This window comes from Tachyglossus aculeatus, chromosome 2, assembly GCF_015852505.1.
Source record: "Tachyglossus aculeatus isolate mTacAcu1 chromosome 2, mTacAcu1.pri, whole genome shotgun sequence".
NCBI classification, from domain to species: domain Eukaryota; kingdom Metazoa; phylum Chordata; class Mammalia; order Monotremata; family Tachyglossidae; genus Tachyglossus; species Tachyglossus aculeatus.
Genome location: NC_052067.1, coordinates 94965446 through 94980442, shown reverse-complemented (window position 1 = coordinate 94980442; position 14997 = coordinate 94965446). Strand labels below are relative to the sequence as shown.

Below are 14997 nucleotides of genomic sequence, written 5' to 3'. Positions count from 1 at the left end.
TAATAATAATGGCATTTGTTAAGTGCTTAGTATGTGCAAAGCACTGTTCTAAGCGCTGGGAAGAATACAAGGTGATCATGATGATGTTACGGCTACTGATAATAATAATAATGATGATGGCATTTGTTAAGCGCTTACTATATGCAAAGCACTGTTCTAAGTGCTGGTGTTTCAAAATTCTATCAATCAAAAATAGAATGTATTGATATGTTTATTAAATACATTGAGAAACAGTATGGTCTAGTGAAAAAGCACGGGCCTGGAGTCAGAGGATCTGGTCCCTTATCCTAGCTCCACTACTCATCTGCGGCGTGACCTTGGACAAGTCACTGAAATTCTCTGTGCTGAAGCTGACTCATCTGCAAAATGGGGGTTAAGACTGTGAGCTTCTTGAGGGCAGGAACCTCATCTCCTATTGAAGTATACTATCTCCCAAGAATTTTTAATGGTATTTTTTAAATGCTTATTAGGTGCCAGGCACTGTAACAGGGTAGATTCATTCATTCAGTCATATTTATTGAGCACTTACTGTGTGCAGAGCACTGTACTAAGTGCTTGGGAAGTACAAGTTGGCAACATATAGAGACGGTCCCTACCCAACAATGGGCTCACAGTCTAGAAGATGTAAATTAATCAGGCCTGTGTCCCACATGATGCTCATAGTCTTAATCCAACCTGATTATCTTGTATCAAAGGGTCGCACCTGGAGAGTTTCCAGTCCTCTACCAGTCTCAGCTAAGGGAGGGAGAGTCAAGCAGAGACCTGTCTGTTCTGTTCCTAGCTTGGGCAGTGGCTAGCGAGGGGAAGGAAATCTACTACAACTCAAAACCCACCCATGCTGGGCAGCAGCAGCAGGGAAGAGAGTCAAGGGCAGAGACTCAAGTTTACTGCATTGAAGGAAGCAATGGGAAACGGATTCCAGGTTTTTACCAAGAAAATTCTATGGATCCACTACCAGAACAACTGCAGTTGGAGAGCGGGGAGTTTTGGGAGAGATGTGTCCTTGGTGTCTCTATGGATTGGAAATGATTCGACAGCGTAAGACAAGACCCCAGCACTTAGTTCAATGGCTGATACACGGTAAGCTCTTAACAAACACTATTAAGAAAGAAAATGCTTGGGAGAGTATAATTTAGTAAGGGACAAAATCCTTGCCTTCAAAGAGTTCACAGTCTTAATCCCCAACCAATACCATTAAAAAAAAATGGCAGAGAAGGGTTCCTACCATCAAGGAGCTCACAACCTAATAAGGGAAAATGATCCACACAAGCGATTCACACTCTGCTGTTGAAAGCAAACATATGGAAGGAGAAATCAATCAATCAATCAATCGTATTTATTGAGTGCTTACTATGTGCAGAGCACTGTACTAAGCACTTGGGAAGTACAAATTGGCAACACATAGAGACAGTCCCTACCCAACAGTGGGCTCACAGTCTAAAAGGGGGGGGGGGGGGACAAATGGATAAGTAAATAAAAATACTTATGAATTACTATAAATCAAGTATATAATCAGTGCTAAGGTGTATAAGCATGAATGCTTAGGGCAGCTGTTGAATGAATGCCATCTGGGAGGTGGAGATTATTTGGAGAATTCCATTAACAGTTTGGCCTTTTGATGCCACTTGCAGAAATCACTCACCCCTGATCCCCAAACTATGGAAATCAATCTATTCCTAATAACACAGAAACAAGGAGCTGGAAAGTGCCCCTTAAATGAGATGGCTTATTTCTCTCAGAGGACATGCAAATGATTTACTTTTGAAACAGTAGCTGAACCTTGGAATGCTCTATAAGGAAATAGCTGAAACATACCACCATTAGTAAACTTAAGCAATTAGGTCCCCAAACCTCCAAGTTTTCTGTCAACAATCAACTTAATTCTCCTGTGGGAACTCCATGAGTAGAGTTATATCTTGACAGCATCATCAACAGGGTTTGTTTCCTCTGAAAAAGGGATTGAATTCTTGGATGTTGAGTAATAAATTTGCTTTCTATAAGGAAAAGAAATCCTTTAAAACTTACACAAGTTTAAACTTACACTTACCTTCAATGCTTTGAAAGTTCAACTGTCAATGCTGAATGTTCACATATAGAGAAGCAGCATGACTCAGTGGAAAGAGCAAGGGCTTGGGAGTCAGAGGTCATGGGTTCAAATCCCAGATCCATCGCTTGTCAGCTGTGTGACTTTGGGCAAGTCACTTAACTTCTCAGTGCCTCAGTTCCCTCATCTGTAAAATGGGGATTAAGACTGTGAGCCCCATGTGGGACAACCTGATCACCTTGTATCCTCCCCAGTGCTTAGAGCAGTGCTTTGCACATAGTAAGTGCTTAACAAATGCCATTATTATTATTATATAAATACAATTAATACTATTGATTCATTGATCGATTGAGTGGGAATAATGGGAGGAAACAGTGGATGGGTAAAAGGGAGCCAGTTGATAGGTAAGATTACTTCCATTTAGAAAGACAATCTATGAGTTTTCATAGGGGATAAAAATTTCTGAGATAAATCCAAGCTTTGCCCTTGTGAAAGACTACTACTTTTTCCATCTCAAAAAGATGATAATAATAATTTTTAGATTGCAAGCCCCCCAAGAGACAAGGACTGTGTTTAATTCCCACCAATATATTATTTCCCAGTGTTTAGCACAGTGATCTGCACACAGTATGACCTTACTGTTTCTACTACTAACAATTGTGGTGTTTACTAATCACTTACTATGTGCTAAACACTGGGGTAGATAAAAGATCATCAAGTTAGACACTGTCCCTGTCGCCTTATGATGAATCTTGTGAAGGCTGATCTTGTTCTCAGGAAGCTGTGGTGAAGATCACAATATGTGAGCCCCTTGTGGGCAGGGATTGTCTCTCTTTGTTGCTGAATTATACTTTCCAAGCGCTTAGTACAGTGTTCTGCACACAGTAAGCACTCAATAAATATGATTGAACAAATGAATTTATATAAAATGGAAGCAGCATTACCTAGTGGAAAGAGCATTGGCCTAGGAGACAGAGGATGTGGGTTCTAATCCTGACAGTGCCATGTGCCTGTTGTGTGACTTTGGATAAGTCATTTAACTTCTTTGTGCCTCTGTTTCCTCAGCTGTAAAATGGGGATTAAGACTGTGAACCCCATGTGGAACAGGGACTGTGTCCAACCCGATTATCTTGTATCTACCCAAGGCTCAGAACAGTGCTTGGTACATAGTAAGTGCTTAACAAATACATTATTGTTATTATGATTATGACTATTATTATGTCTATGGGAAAATATACCCCACAGTGCAGCCATTCACATAATAGCCAAATTTCCAAGGAACATAGCTCTGCTATATCAGGGGCTTTGTCTGTAATTTTGTTTGCTTCTTTTTGTTTATTTAATTTTTTCTTACTTTTTGTATAAAGAGTCCTTGGGGGCTGAGATCACATTTACTTACTCTATTGTACTTTCCCAAGCACTTTTTTTACACTACAGTACACAGCACTAGAGCTCTCCCCATACTTAACACTCTCCTGAAATCACATTCCTCCTCAGAGCTTTCCCTGATTAATTTCTCTTTTCCCCAGCTCACATCCCCCAACAACCACTTCAGCACTCCTGCACCAATTATGCATTTTTTGGCAATCATACCCATCCAAAGCGTTTCTGGGCTATCAATTTACATACCCATTTACTTAAGCCCTTTTTCAATCTGCTACTGTCATCTACCAATTATTTCTTTTTCTTCCTGTGAATGATGTTGAGCCTGTTCCCCTGCTAGACTGCAAGCTCATCGAGAACAGGGAACGCATCTTCTAACTAGCGTACTGTCCTAAACACATTATTCTGTTTTGTGCATCCAACTGGAGCGCAATAAATACTATTGATTGCTCGCTTGATTGGATGTAATGGGAGAAGAGAGTGGTAGATAATAAGGAGCCAGATGATGGAGAGCCTTGATTCTGTTGGTCAGGAATTCCTGTTTGGTATGAAATTTGCTGGGGAGAAGGATTTTCCGAGCCAGGGACAAAGGAAGACTTTCTGAGGAGAACTCTAGCGTAGCAGAATGATCTGATCCTTTAAGTGGCCACCTCTATGCCAGCGCAATACAGAAACTCTGGTGTTTGGTGACAGGTTGGTATGCCAAAGACCATTATTTGAATGAGATCAGCCAATCAATCAACTTTTCTTGTCCTATGCTGTCGTCATCTTTGACCCACAGCGATTCCATGGACATATCTCTCCCAAAACGCACCACCACCACCACCTGCAATCGTTCCGGTAGTGTATCCATACAGTTTCCTTGGTAAAAATACAGACATGATTTACTCATTGTCTTCTTCTGCAAGGTAAACCTGAGTCTCCGCCCTCGACTCTCTCCCGTGCTGCTGCTGCCCAGCACGGGTGAGTTTTGACTTGTAGTGATAATGGCATTTATTAAGCGCTTACTATGTGCAAAGCACATAGTAGATTGCCTTCCACTCGCTAGCCACTGCCCAAGCTAGGAATGGAATGGACAGGCCTCTGCTTGACTCTCCCTCCAATAGCCGAGACTGGCAGAGTAATGGAAACTCTCCAGGTGCCATCCTGAGAGAGGAAATCAATCAACAGTATTTTTTAATAGTATCTGTTAAGTGCTTACTTCATTCCAAACACTGTATTAGATGCTGGGACAGAGAAGCAGCATGGCTCAGTGGGAAGAGCATGGACTTTGGAGTCAGAGGTCATGAGTTCATTCATTCATTCATTCAATCGTATTTATTGAGTGCTTACTATGTGCAGAGCACTGTACTAAGCGCTTGGGAAGTACAAGTTGGCAACATATAGAGACGGTCCCTACCCAACAACGGGCTCACAGCCTAGAAGGGGGAGACAGACAACAAAACAAAATATAACAAAATAAAATAAATTAAATAGTAAATATGTTCATGTACAATAGAGTAATAAATCTGTACAATCCTTCGTTACATATGGGTTCGAATCCCAGCTCCGCCACATGTCTTCTGTGTGACCTTGGGCAAGTCATTTAACTTCTCTGAGCCTCAGTTACCTCATCTGTAAAATGGGGATGAAGACTGTGAGCCCCATGTGGGACAACTTGATCACCTTGAATCCCCCCAGCTCTTAGAACAGTGCTCTGCACATAGTAAGCGCTTAATAAATGCCATCATCATTATTATTATTATATATGATAATCGGGTTGGGCACAATTCCTGTCCTGCAGAATGCTCAGAGTCTTGATCTCCATTTTATAGCTGAGGTCACTGAGGTGCAGATGGTTCAGTGACTTGTCCAAGGTCACACAATGGACAAGTGGTGGAGCTGGAATTAAAACCCAGGTCCTTTGATTCCCAGGTCTGTGCTCTTTCCTCTAGGCCATGCTGCAGCATCGATTGAGTGCTTACTGTGTGCTGAGAACTGTACTAAGAGCTTGTAGAGAGTACAATACAACAGAGCTTTTGGTGACCTGCAGTTAATTAGGGCATCTTGGATAACGGGGTTGACATTTACCCCTACATCTCTGTATTACGGCTTCACGTCAACTGAGATGGGGGTTGAGGGGAGCTATGATTAGGGTTAGATAGATTTACACCACCTTGTAGTCTTCTCTAATTTTTAATGAGGAATCTGCATTAGCCCACTCACACTATCTAAATGTTTGAAAGCCAGTCTTCAGAACGCAATCGATCAGTGGTGTTTACTGAGTGCTCACTATGTGCAGAACACTGTATTAAACTCTTGGGAGAGTTCAGCGTAACATAATAAGCAGACACGGTCCCTGCCCATAATCCCAACTCTGCCACTCGTCTTCTGTGTGATCTTAACAAAGCACTTAACTTCTCTGTGCTTCAGTTACCTCATGTGTAAAATGGGGATTAAGACTGTGAGCCCATTGTGGGACATGGACTGTGTCCAACCTGATTAGCTTTATATCTACTCCAGCACTGAGTACAGTATCTGTCTTACAATAAGTGCTTAACAAAAACCACTAAAAAAAGAAGACAAAAACAAAACAAAAAAGCTTACAACCTAGAGGGAGCGGCAGACATTAATATGAATAAATAATGTATAATATGTAAAGATATAATTTAAAATATTTGGAAACTCCATTTCCAAAAACAAACTGCACTCTGTTCCTCTCGGCACCATTAATTCTTCCAGATAGTTTATTACTCCAAGTACTTCTGCATTTGGTAATATCCTTTTTTTCTAGAGCCCTGTTCAGTTTTCCCAAAGTGCATTCAGACAAGTTAACCTAGTTTCATCCTCAAAACCTCCCTGCAAGATAGATGGAGGCAGGCACTGTTTCCCAACTTTACAAGTGAGAAAACTTGAGGTGTAGAGAGGTTAGGTAATAACAATAATAATTATGGTATTTGTTAGGTGCTTATTTGCCTGAGTTCATCCACAACGGTAGAGCAAAGCCTAGTGGAAACAGCACAGACCTGAGAGTCAGAGGACCCGGGCTCTATTCCTAGCTCTCCCTCTTGCCTGCTTTGTGATCTTGGTCAAGTCATTTAACTTCTCTGTGACTCAGTTTACTCACCTGTAATAATGATAGCATTTAATGATAGCATTTATTAAGCGCTTACTATGTGCAAAGCACTGTTCTGAGCGCTGGGGAGGTTACAAGGTGATCAGGTTGTCCCAAGGGGGCTCACAGTCTTAATCCCCATTTTACAGATGAGGTAACTGAGGCCCAGATAAGTTAAGTGACTTGCCCAAAGTCACACAGCTGACGAGTGGCAGAGCCAGGATTTGAACTCATGACCTCTGACTCCAAAGCCCGGGCTCTTTCCACTGAGCCATGCTGCTTCTCCAAGGGATTAAAAGGATAAAAGAGATAAAGTCCTTCTACCTGGACTGTAAACCCCACGTGGGACAGGGACTGTGTCCAACTTGATCAGCTTGAATCTAACACAGGGTTTAGCACGTGATACTATAAATAACATCATTATTATTAATAATGTTAATAGTAATTGTTATTATAAAAAACCAGGAGATGAACATAAATCTCCTGATTCCCGATCCTGTGATCTTTCCACTAAACCGAGCAATTCTAACTTAGATTTTCAATAGCACATTTTCTTCCTGAGTATTTCCTCCGTGAACTATGAACTCTTACAAAGGCAATTTATCAGTGCAATTTTGAGTCGTGACATGCTTTTCTCTTCGAATATACACCCACCTCTGATCCTACACCCCTCTGTCTTAGCTTCGTGAAAACAGCGGCTCTCGTCTCTATTATCTGGTTCCTCAGGCTTGGAAGGGGGTGGGGGGTTACGACCTCCAGGCCCAGCTGGTTGGTGGCCATTAACGGTGATTAGTATTCTGACAGTATTAGCCCCTTCGTAATGGTTCTTAATGTCCTCACTGATGCTATTTTCTCATCCCCATGGCTCTGAAATCTGCTCCTTACCCTTGACTCTGCCTCCTCTCTCTCCTCACAGAGAACAGGGCTTGTAAACAGCTATGGTAGGTGAAATAGCTGCAGTAACGAAAGCTCCTTGGGGCTTTTCATAATAATAATTGTAATACTTGTTGAACACTTGCTATGTGCCAAGCACTGTTCCAAGCACGGGGCTTGGGTTGGATTGTCATTTTGGCAGAAGACCAAGGCTATCAATCAATCAATCAATCAGTCAATAAATCAATCAAGGCTATCCTCTGAGCTCCTCTAGACTCTGAAACCTGAGGGATCTCCCGTCACTTGGAAGAGACCCCACCTGCTCCCAGCTTCCAGTTATTTTCTGGCAGAATTTCAAGAGGAAGGCATGTCTAGAAATGTGGTTCCCTTTGGGACAGATCCCATACCGGATCAGGTGATATATGGCTCAGGCCTGGTGGAAACAACACAGGCTTGGGATCAGAAAACCTGGGTTCTAATCCCTTCTCTGCCAATTGCTTGCTGTGTGACCTTGGGCAAGTCACTTAACTTCTCTTCGCTGAGAAGCCGCTTGGCTCAGTGGAAAGAGCCCGGGCTTTGGAGTCAAAGGTCGTGGGTTCAAATTCCAGCTCCCCACTTGTCAGCTGTCTAACTTTGGGCAAGTCACTTCGCTTCTCTGGGCCTCAGTTACCTCACCTGTAAAATGGGGATGAAGACTGTGAGCCTCCCGTGGGGCAACTTGATCACTTTGTAACCTCCCCAGTGTTTAGAACAGTGCTTTGCACATAGTAAGCACTCAATAAGTGCCATTATTATTATTATTATTCTCTGTACCTCAGTTTCCTCAACTTTAAAATGGGGATTAAATAACCTGTTCTTCATCCTTTCATTCGTATTTATTGAGCACTTACTGTGTGCACAGCACTGTATGGAGCGCTTGGGAGAGTACAATATAACAGTAGATGAATTCCTTGCCCACAGGGAGCTTACAGTCTACAGGAGAAGACAGGTGTTTATTTATAAATAAATAAATGACAGATCTGTACTAAAGTGCTGTAGGGCTGGGGGCAGGGGCGGTGAATGAAGGGAGCAAGTCAGGGTGACGCAGAAGGGAGTGGGAGAAGATGAGAGGAGGGCTTAGTCAGGGAAAGCCTCTTGGAGAGATGTGCCTTTGGTAAAGCTTTGAGGTAGGGGAGAGTAATTGTCTGTCAGATTTGAGGAGGGAGATGCGTTCCAGGCCAGAGTCAGGACATGGGCATGGGGTTGGCGGTGAGATAGATGAGATCAAGACACAGTGAGAAGGTTAGCCTTAGAGGAGCAAAATGTGCAGGCTGGGTTGTAGTAGGAGAGTAGTCAGGTGAAATAGGAGGGGGCAAGGGAATTACAGCTTTGAAGCTCCATCCTACTTAGACTGTGAGTCCTATGAGGGATAGGGACTGTGTCTGACCTAATTGAGACTGTGAGCCCACTGTTGCGTAGGGACTGTCTCTATATGTTGCCAACTTGTACTTCCCAAGCGCTTAGTACAGTGCTCTGCATACAGTAAGCACTCAATAAATACGATTGAATGAATGAATGAATGATTTGTAATAATAATAATAATAATGTTGGTATTAAGCGCTTACTATGTGTGAAGTACTGTTCTAAGTGCTGGGGGAAATACAAGGTGAACAGGTTGTCCCACGTGGGGCTCACAGCCTTAATCCCCATTTTACAGGTGAGGTAACTGAGGCCCAGAGAAGTGAAGTAACTTGCCCAAAGTCACCCAGCTGACAAGTGGGTGACTTTCTAGACTGCTAGACTGTTGTTGGGTAGGGACCGTCTCTATATGTTGTCAACTTGTACTTCCCAAGCGCTTAGTACAGTGCTCTGCACACAGTAAGTGCTCAATAAATACGACTGAATGAATGAATGAATGAAAGTGGCTGAGCCGGGATTTGAACCCATGACCTAGTGCTTAGACCAGCGTTTGACACATAGTAAGTACTTAACAAATACCATGAAAAGAAGAAAAAGTTTCCGGGGAAGGGGAGACATCCACCACCACAGCAACCCAGCAATCTTCTAGACTGTGAGCCCGCTGTTGGGTAGGGACTGTCTCTATATGTTGCCAACTTATACTTCCCAAGTGCTTAGTACAGTGCTCTGCACACAGTAAGTGCTCAATAAATACGAATGAATGAATGAATCGATATTTTATCAGCTCCACCAAATGTCAGCTGTGTGACTTTGGGCAAGTCACTTAACTTCTCTGGGCCTCAGTTCCCTCATCTGTAAAATGGGGATGAATACTGTGAGCCCCCTGTGGAACAACCTGATCACCTTGTAACCTCCCTAGTGCTTAGAACAGTGCTAGGAACATAGTAAGCGCTCAATAAATGCTATCAAAAAAAAAAAGGTCATCAGCGGAGGGCATAGTGCTTAGCCCAAGAAATGGGCCAGGAATACAGCAATATTGTAATGGCAACCATGAGAGATGGCCAGAGAGGAGGGATCGCAGCAGAGAAGCTCATGGAAGCTGAAGAGCCTATTGGAAAATTTCATTTTTTGTCCTAAATCCCATCCAGCTGTAACCCTCAGTGGAACTGTAGCTCTTATATGATACAAATGAGGAAAATAAGGAATGGGGAAATTGGAGCTTCCGGGGGGAACGTGATGAACTGGGGCCTTCCTAAGCTATAGTGGCTTCCTGACCAGATCTTAGAGCCCTTTGACAGATAAATTTGTCCCTTCAGGCCTCTAGGAAGAGGCAGGCTGGAACTGCCAACTTGTACTTCCCAAGCGCTTAGTACAGTGCTCTGCACACAGTAAGCGCTCAATAAATACGATTGAATGAATGAATGAACTGTAAATCTCCACCTTCAATGAGGGGGAGGTAACTCCAATAGTGGCCCACAAACATATCCATAATCGAATCAAATGTTTTTTATACAAATAACACTCCTCAGTAGCCAGCTGCTATTCCCGTAGCTGAAGATGGGCCTGGAGCGCTCAGTAAATAGGATTGATTGATTGATTGGGGATTTCTAAAGATCCTTCCCCGCCTGCTGATCCTTTTGGCATTTCAGGATTGAACAGAGTTGTCTTCAGAGCAACAGCAGTCAGGTAATAATAATAATAATGGTATTTGTTAAGTGCTTACTATGTATCAAGCACTTTCCTAAGTGCTGGGAGAGATATAAGGTAATCAGGTTGTCCCACATGGGGCTCACAGTCTTAATCCCCTTTTTGCAGATGAGGGAACTGAGGCACGGAGAAGTTAAGTGACTTTCCCAAGATTAGAACCCATGACTTCTGACTCCCAAGCTCATGCTCCTTCCACTGAGCCACGCCGCTTCTAATGAGATGAGCTCTCTAAACCAGGGATGGTTATTATTATTCTTAGCAGTAATAATAATAACAATAAAATGTATTGTGTTGTTTAAGTGCATACTATGTGCCAGACACTGTACTAAGCACTGGGTTGCATACAAGAAAATCAGGTTAGTCGCGGTCCCTGTCCCACATAGGGCTCACAGTTTTAATCCCCATTTAATCCCCATTGAGGCACAGAGAAGTGAAGTGATTCACCCAAGGTCACACAGCAGACAGGTGGTGGAGTTGGGATTAGAATCCAGGTCCTTCTGCTCACAGGCCTGTGCTCTAACCTCAAGACCACACTGCAGCTCCTACACGTTCTGACCCATGAGGTCATTTGGAGGAGTTGGGAATGGATGTTTTTATGACAGATTTGGGCAATGTGGACAGTTACTCTCCAGGCCAGATTCCCCGGAGACTATGAATGAGTTCATCTTTCATGGTTACACTTTAATCATCAATCAATCAATCAATCGTATTTATTGAGCGCTTACTGTGTGCACAGCACTGTACTAAGCACTTGGGAAGTACAAGTCGGCAACATATAGAGACAGTCCCTACCCAACAGCGGGCTCACAGAAGCTCATGGTCCCCTGGAAAGAGAATGGGCCTGCGATTCAGAGGACCTGGGTTCTAATCCCACACTTTCAGCTTGCCTTCCAACCTGGGCAAATCACTTCACTTCTCTGTATCCTCACTTGTAAAATGAGTCAAGCAGAGGCATATCCATTCCATTCCTAGCTTGGGCAGTGGCTAGCGAGTGGAAGGCAATCTGCTACAAGTCAAAACTCACCCATGCTGGGCAACAGCGGCGTGGGAGAGATTTGAAGGTGGAGACTCGAGTTCACTGCATGGAAGAAGGCAACGGTAAACCACTTCTTATTTTTAGCAAGGAAACTCTCTGGATCCACTGCCAGAACGATTGCAGATGCAGGTGGGGAGTTCTGGGAGAAATGCATTGCTAGGGGTCGGAGATGACTCAACGGCATTAGACGAGACAAGACTATTACTATTAGAATGATCGATTTAAAACTCAGCTGTGGCCAGCTTATTACGTTAATAAAACATCCCTTTGCCATTATATTGTACTCTCCCTAGCTCTTAGTGCAGTGCTCTGTACACAGTAGGTGTCAATAAATGCCACTGATGATGATAATAATGATGATCTCACATCATCTCATTATTCCATTCACTCACGTCCAACTGCATTACAGGCCGACCTTCTCTACATCCCCCATTACGAGCAAGAGATAAACTACTGAGGAGACGGTAACTAGATTAATGGAGCTGAATCCAGCGCCCACATGGTCCTTGTAAAATATCACCAACAGAAAAGGGGCAGCTTAACCACAAAAGGCATAAGAGAGGTTTGAACTAATTCATAAATGTGCCATGCTGTTTGGTCCCTGGGTATTCTGGAATGGCATTTATTCATGAGTGGCTGCATGAACTGTTCTTGCTAAATAGATTACAGGTCTGGAGTAGGGTATCAATCAGAATGATTTAGCCTGAAGGGAAGTAGTAATTTCATAAAGTTTATGCTTCCTCTGTGAGGAGCTGACTCCTTGGCCTTCCTGAAATATCCAGGACCACCGCCGGGGAAGGATTACAAATCTTGTGATTTGCTACAGGAAGAAAATTGACCTATAATCACCCTGAAGCTTCCTTACTGACCAGATGTTTACTTCATCATCCACCGTCAAAATGAGCACCCGTGTGTTTTTGGGTAGGAAAAGATTTCTTAACTTCTGGCAGCGGGGATGGGCGATTGCAGATTGAGCAGTTGATTTGGAAACCCATCGCTGTTCAGTGGGAAGAATGAGCTTTAACTCTAGTGCGGAGGGTCAAAGTCGTTGTTATGAGAAGCATCATGGTAGCGTGCCCCTGTGGAAAGAGCCCGGGCCTGGGGGTCAGAGGATCTGGGTTCTAATCCTGTCTCTGCCAACTGTCTGCTGCATGGACCTTAGGCAAGTCACTTAACTTCCCTGGTCCTTATTTATTTATTTATCTTACTTGTACATATCCATTCTATTTATTTTATTTTATTAGTATGTTTGGTTGTGTTCTCTGTCTCCCCATTCTAGACTGTGATCCCGCTGTTCGGTAGGGACTGTCTCTATGTGTTGCCGACTTGTACTTCCCAAGCGCTTAGTACAGTGCTCTGCACACAGTAAGCGCTTAATAAATACGATTGATTGATTGATTAGAGAACTCTTTACAAGACTGTAAATACTCTGATTGAAGTCAGTGACATTGTGTCACAACCTTAAAATACAGTAAGAGGGGAATGCGGGGTTGGGGGACAATAAATCAATATCTTGCCTAGAACCCCATATGGGACAGGAACTCTGACCAAAATGATTATCTTACATCTTCCCCAGCGCTTAGACCAGTGCTTGGCACATAGTGAGCGCCTAAACAATATTATTATTATTATTATTATATATTTATTATTATTTGTCCTTTCCCACCAAAATGCTCTTGTGAAGAAGTTGACATTTAGCCCCAAATGAGATCTAAGCCACAGATAGACAAGCTGGAGCAGACCACCATCTGTCTTGGTGATGTCAATGATGGGAAAGAAAAGCATGAAAAATAGCAGGTCTGCCCTTCCCCAAAATAGTACGCAAAGGCTTTACCACTGTCTCCCTGCTCAATGTTTAATATTGCTGCTGGTGAAATAAAAAGATTTAATGACCGCCTATGCCATTTCCCAATACAACCTCCAAGCTTAAAATCAGTCAGTATCTTCAGTGGGAACCTATTACTTCTACTTACTCTCACTGTCCAGAGTTCAGCCATGATATGAAGGCAAGATTCCCTTGCAAATAAAAGGTTTATGGAGGAAACGCCATATTATAATGATAAATATAATATTTTGGTAATTAAGGGAAATTAGAACAAGAAACCCTAGCGGAAAGAGCATGGGTTTTGGAGTCAGGAGAGCTGGGTTCTAATCCTAGTTCTGTCACTGGCTTTCTGTGTGACCTTGGGCTAATCCTTTAGCCTTTCTTGTCCTCAGTTTCCTCATCTCTAAGGTGGGAATGTGATACCTCCTCTCAGTACCTTTTAGATAATTCATTCATTCATTCAATCATATTTATTGAGCACTTACTGTGTGCAGAGCACTGTACTAAGTGCTTGGGAAGTACAAGTTGGCAACATATAGAGACGGTCCCTACCCAGCAGTGGGCTCACAGTCTAGAAGGGGGAGACAGAGAACAAAACAAAACATATTAACAAAATAAAATAAAATAAAATAATGAGCCCTTTGTTTGACAGGGCTTGTGTCTGCTCTGATTACCGTGTTTTGACCCCAACATTTAGCTCAGGGCTGGCAACTAGTGTTATATATGCCATTAGAGAAGCAGCGTGGCTCAGTGGAAAGAGCACAGGCTTGGGAGTTTGATGTCATGGGTTCTAATCCTGGCTCCGCTGCTTGTCAGCTCTGTGACTTCCGGCAAGTCACTTAACTTCTCTGTGCCTCAGTTACCTCATCTGTAAAATGTGGATTAAGATTGTGAGCCCTACATGGGACAACCTGATCACCTTGTATCCTCCCCAGCACTTAGAACAGTGCTTTGCTCTTAGTAATCACTTAACAAATATCAAATTATTATTATTATCATTATTATTTTTCTAACTTTGAAATTATATCCAAAAGTTTTTGTTTTCTGACAATTTCTGAATTATTCCGTGTTTTCTCACCAGACAGGTTAAGGGAGCAGGAACGTGTGAAAATTAAAGTTCCCCAGCAATCTAAGACATTGACGTTACAAGTCCAGAAATGGCACAGGTCTTAAATGGAATACAAACCCTGTATGCTCCAGTCTGGATTGAGATGCTGAAGCACATTGAGGGAGCAAGAACTATGATTTGGTGAAATGGAGGATGTTAATACCAATCCTGGGATACTTCTCTAATTTCATAAAATTGCATGGGAGGATCTATAGCAAACCGGGATTATACTGGTCATTATATTTTCCTTATTAATAAATAGTAATTAATAATATCAATTATAATGATCATTCATAATAATTAAAAAGTGCCTACCATGTGCCAAGCACTGTTCAATCACTGGGGTAAATACAAGATGATCAGGTCCCACAAGGGGCTCCCAGTCTAAGGAGAACATGTATTTAACCCCCATTTTGCAGATGAGGGAACTGAAGCATAGAGTTAATAACAATAATAATAATGTTACTTATTGAGTGCTTACTATGTGCAATGCACTGTTCAAAGCGCTGGGGTGGTTACAAGGTGATCA

At 42.7% G+C, this 14997-nt stretch overlaps 1 non-coding gene across 1 annotated transcript; it reads right to left on the bottom strand.

Annotated features, from left to right (window-relative positions):
• Positions 1-4445: 4445 nt before the first annotated feature.
• LOC119923814 lies at positions 4446-4583 on the bottom strand. Its single transcript, XR_005448978.1, has one exon. It is a non-coding gene; the product is annotated as a small nucleolar RNA SNORA7 (small nucleolar RNA).
• Between the last annotated feature and the right edge of the window lie 10414 nt (positions 4584-14997).